Raw genomic sequence first — 5,811 nt, forward strand, 5'->3', positions numbered from 1 at the left:
ACCACTCGGAAGGTGTGGGCTATAACACACAAAAATATGGGAATCGCGCGGAATTCTAGTTGTTTGGCCGAAAAATGCAAAAAATGAGGAACGATCATGGCGGGGCGGATACTATGGTTCCTTAGGTCGTATTTGATAGTCCGGAAAAATATTAGGCGATAGGGGTCAGGAGGTCCCGGGACCACTCGAAAGGCGTGGGCTATAACACACAAAAATATGGTAATCGCGCGGAATTCTAGTTGTTTGGCCAAAAAACGCAAAAAATGAGGAACGATCATGGCGGGGCGGATACTATGGTTCCTTAGGTCATATTTGATAATCCGGAAAAATTTTAGGCGATAGGGGTCCGGAGGTCCCGGGACCACTCGGAAGGTGTGGGCTATAACACACAAAAATATGGGAATCGCGCGGAATTCTAGTTGTTTGGCCGAAAAACGCAAAAAATGAGGAACAATCATGGCGTGGCGGATACTATCATTCCTTAGGTCGTATTTGATAGTCCGGAAAAATATTAGGCGAAAAGGGGTCAGGAGGTCCCGGGACCACTCGTAAGGCATGGGCTATAACACACAAAAATATAGGAATCGCGCGGAATTCTAGTTGTTTGGCCGAAAAACGCAAAAAATGAGGAACGATCATGGCGAGGCGGATACTATGGTTCCTTAGGTCGCATTTGATAGTCCGGAAAAATTTTAGGCAATAGGGGTCCGGACGTCCCGGGACCACTCGGAAGGTGTGGGCTATAACACACAAAAATATGGGAGTCGGGCGGAATTCTAGTTGTTTGGCCGAAAAATGCAAAAAAGAGGAACGATCATGGCGTGGCAGATACTATTGTTCCTTAGGTCGTATTTTATAGTCCGGAAAAATATTAGGCGAAAAGGGGTCGGGAGGTCCCGGGACCACTCGGTAGGCGTGGGCTATAACACACAAAAATATAGGAATCGCGCGGAATTCTAGTTGTTTGGCCGAAAAACGCAAAAAATGAGGAACGATCATGGCGGGGCGGATACTATGGTTCCTTAGGTCGTATTTGATAGTCCGGAAAAATATTAGGCGATAGGGGTCAGGAGGTCCCGGGACCACTCGAAAGGCGTGGGCTATAACACACAAAAATATGGTAATCGCGCGGAATTCTAGTTGTTTGGCCGAAAAACGCAAAACATGAGGAACGATCATGGCGGGGCGGTTACTATGGTTCCTTAGGTCGTATTTGATGGCCCGGAAAATTTTTAGGCGATCGGGGTTCGGGGTTCCCGGGACCCCTTGGAAGGCGTGGGCTAAAGCACACGAAAATATGGAAATCGCGCGGAATTCTAGTTGTTTGGCTGAAAAACGCAAAAGACTAGGAACGATCATGGCGGGGAGGTGACTATGGTTCCTTAGGTCGTATTTGATAGTCCGGGAAATTTTTAGGCGATCCGGCTCCGGGGGGCCCAATCCACTCGGAAGGCATGGGCGATAGCACACAAAAATATGGGAATCGGGCGGAATTATAGTTTTTCGGCCAAAAAATGCAAAAAATGAGGAACGATCATGGAGAGGTGGTGACTATGGTTCCTTAGGTCTTAATTGATGGCCCGAATATTGTTTAGGCGATCCGAGTCCAGCGGCCCGGCCCACTCGGAAGGCGTGGGCAATAGCACAAAAAATATGGTAATCGAGCGGAATTCTAGATTTTTGGCCGAAAAACGCAATAAATGAGGAACGATCATGGCGGGGCGGTGACTATGGTTCCTTAGGTCGTATTTAATGGCCCAGAAAATTTTAGGCGATCGGGGTCCACGGCTCCCGGGACCACTCGGAAGACGTAAGCTATAGCACACTAAAATAAGCAAATCGCGCGGCGTTCTAGTTTTTTGGCCGAAAAATGCAAAGCATTTGAAAAGATCATGGTGGGGCGGTGACTATGGTACCTTAGGTCGTATTTGATAGTCCGGAAAAATTTTAGGCGATCGGGGTCCGCGGCTCCCCGGACCACTTGGAGGGCGTGGGTATAGCACACCAATATATGGGAATCGGGCGTAATTCTAGTTTTTTGGCCGAAAAATGCAAAAAATGAGAAACGATGATGGCGGGGCGGTTACTATGGTTCCTTAGGTCGTATTTGATGGCCCAGAAAAATTTTAGGCGATCGGGGTCCGGGGGTCCCGGAACCACTTGGAAGGGTGGGCAATAGCACCCAAAAATATTGTAATCGGGCGGAATTCTAGTTTTTTGGCCGAAAAATGCAACAAATGAGGAATGATCATGGCTGGGCGGTGACTATGGTTCCTTAGGTCGTATTTGATAGTCCGAAAAAATTTTAGGTTATAGGGGTCCGGAGTTCCCGGATTCACTTGGAAGGCGTGGCTATAGGACACGAAAATATGGGAATCGCGCGGAATTCTAGTTTTTTGGCCGAAAAAGGGAAAAAACTAGGAATGATCATGGCTGGGCGGTGACTATGGTTCCTTAGGTCTTATTTGATAGTCCGGAAAAATTTTAGGCGATATGGGTCCGGAGACCCGGGACCACTCGGAAGGCGTGGGCTATATATAACACACAAAAATATGGGATAGCGCGGAATTCTAGTTGTTTGGCCGAAAAACGCAAAGAACTAGGAACGATCATGGCTGGGCGGTGACTATGGTTCCTTAGGTCTTATTTGATAGTCCGAAAAAATTTTAGGCGATATGGGTCCGGAGACCCGGGACCACTCGGAAGGCGTGGGCTATAACACACAAAAATATGGGATAGCACGGAATTCTAGTTCTTTGGCCGAAAAACGCAAAGATGAGGAACGATTATGGCGGGGCGGATACTATGGTTCCTTAGGTCGTATTTGATAGTCCAGAAAAATTTTAGGCGATAGAGGTCCGGAGGTCCCGGGACCACTCGGAAGGTGTGGGCTATAACACACAAAAATATGGGAGTCGCGCGGAATTCTAGTTGTTTGGCCGAAAAACGCAAAAAAATGAGGAACGATCATGGCGGGGAGGATACTATGGTTCCTTAGGTCGTATTTGATAGTCCGGAAAAATATTAGGCGATAGGGGTCAGGAGGTCCCGGGACCACTCGGAACGCGTGGGCTATAACACACAAAAATATGGGAATCGCGCGGAATTCTAGTTGTTTGGCCGAAAAACACAAAAAATGTGGAACGATCATGGCGGGGTGGTTACTATGGTTCCTTAGGTCGTATTTGATGGCCCGGAAAATTTTAGGCGATCGGGGTCCACGGCTCCCGGGACCACTCGGAAGGCGTAAGCTATAGAACACTAAAATAAGCAAATCGCGCGGCGTTCTAGTTTTTGGCCGAAAAATACAAAGCATTTGGAAAGATCATGGTGGGGCGGTGACTATGGTACCTTAGGTCGTATTTGATAGTCCGGAAAAATTTTAGGAAATCGGGGTCCGCGTCTCCCCGGACCACTTGGAAGGCATGGGTATAGCACACGAAAATATGAGAATCGGGCGTAATTCTTGTTTTTTGGCCGAAAAATGCAAAAAATGAGAAACGATGATGGCGGGGTGGTTACTATGGTTCCTTAGGTCGTATTTGACGGCCCGGAAAAATTTTAGGCGATCGGGGTCCGGGGGTCCCGTAACCACTTGGAAGGGTGGGCAATAGCACACAAAAATATTGTAATCGGGCGGAATTCTAGTTTTTTGGCCGAAAAATGCAACAAATGAGGAATGATCAAGGCTGGGCGGTGACTATGGTTCCTTAGGTCGTATTTGATAGTCCAGAAAAATTTTAGGCGATAGGGGTCCGGAGTTCCCGGGTTCACTTGGAAGGCGTGGGCTATAGGACATGAAAATATGGGAATCGCGCGGAATTCTAGTTTTTTGGCCGAAAAACGGAAAAAACTAGGAACGATCATGGCTGGGCAGTGACTATGGTTCCTTAGGTCTTATTTGATAGTCCAGAAAAATTTTAGGCGATTGGGGTCCGGAGACCCGGGACCACTCAGAAGGCGTGGGCTACAACACACAAAAATATGGGATAGCGCGGAATTCTAGTTGTTTGGCCGAAAAACGCAAAAAATGAGGAACGATCATGGCGGGGCGGATACTATGGTTCCTTAGGTCGTATTTGATAGTCCGGAAAAATTTTAGGCGATAGGGGTCCGGAGGTCCCGGGACCACTCGGAAGGTGTGGGCTATAACACACAAAAATATGGGAATCGCGCGGAATTCTAGTTCTTTGGCCGATAAACGCAAAACATGAGGAACGATCATGGCGGGGCGGATACTATGGTTTATTAGGTCGTATTTGATGGTCCGGAAAAATATTAGGCGATAGGGGTCAGGAGGTCCTGGGACCACTCGGAAGGCGTGGGCTATAACACACAAAAATATGGGAATCGCGCGGAATTCTAGTTGTTTGGCCGAAAAATGCAAAAAGTGAGGAACGATCATGGCGGGGTGGTTACTATGGTTCCATAGGTCGTATTTGATGGCCCAGAAAATTTTTAGGCGATCGGGGTTCGGGGTTCCCGGGACCCCTTGGAAGGCGTGGGCTAAAGCACACGAAAATATGAAAATCGCGCGCAATTCTAGTTTTTTGGCTGATCATGGCGGGGCGGTGACTATGGTTCCTTAGGTCGTATTTGATAGTCTGAAAAATTTTTAGGCGATCCGGCTCCGGGGGGCCCGACCCACTCAGAAGGCGTGGGCGATAGCACACAAAAATATTGTAATCGGGCAGAATTCTAGTTTTTTGGCCGAAAAATGCAACAAATGAGGAATGATCATGGCTGGCCGGTGACTATGGTTCCTTAGGTCGTATTTGATAGTCCGGGAAAATTTTAGGCGATAGGGGTCCAGAGTTCCCGGGTTCACTTGGAAGGCGTGGGCTATAGGACACGAAAATATGGGAATCGCGCGGAATTCTAGTTTTTTGGCCGAAAAACGGAAAAAAACTAGGAACGATCATGGCTGGGCGGTGACTATGGTTCCTTAGGTCTTATTTGATAGTCCGGAAAAATATTAGGCGATAGGGGTACAGATACCCGGGACCACTCGGAAGGCGTGGGCTATAACACACAAAGTTATGGGATAGCACGGAATTCTAGTTGTTTGGCCGAATAACGCAAAATATGAGGAACGATCATGGCGGGGCGGATACTATGGTTCCTTAGGTCGTATTTGATAGTCCGGAAAAATTTTAGGCGACAGGGGTCCGGAGGTCCCGGGACCACTCGGAAGGTGTGGGCTATAACACACAAAAATATGGGAGTCGCGCGGAATTCTAGTTGTTTGGCCGAAAAACGCAAAAAATGAAGAACGATCATGGCGGGGTGGTTACTAGGGTTCCTTAAGTCGTATATGATGGCCCGGAAAATTTTTAGGCAATCGGGGTTCGGGGTTCCCCGGGACCCCTTGGAAGGCGTGGGTTTAGCACAAGAAAATATGGAAATCGCGCGGAATTCTAGTGTTTTGGCTGAAAAATGCAAAAGACTAGGAACGATCATGGCGGGGCGGTGACTATGGTTCCTTAGGTCATATTTGATAGTCTGGAAAAATTTTAGGCGATCCGGCTCCGGGGGGCCCGACCCACTCTGAAGGCGTGGGCGATAACGAACAAAAATATGGGAATCGGGCGAAATTCCAGTTTTTTGGCCAAAAAATTCAAAAAATGAGGAACGATCATGGTGAGGAAGTGACTATGGTTCCTTAGGTCCTAATTGATGGCCCGAAAAAATTTTAGGCGATCCGAGTCCGGCGGCCCGGCCCACTCGGAAGGCGTGGGCAATAGCACACAAAAATATGGTAATTGAGCGGAATTATTGTTTTTCTGCCGAAAAACGAAATAAATGAGGAAC

The sequence above is a fragment of the Nicotiana tabacum genome, unplaced genomic scaffold (genome assembly GCF_000715075.1).
Source record: "Nicotiana tabacum cultivar K326 unplaced genomic scaffold, ASM71507v2 Un00010, whole genome shotgun sequence".
Lineage (NCBI taxonomy): Eukaryota > Viridiplantae > Streptophyta > Magnoliopsida > Solanales > Solanaceae > Nicotiana > Nicotiana tabacum.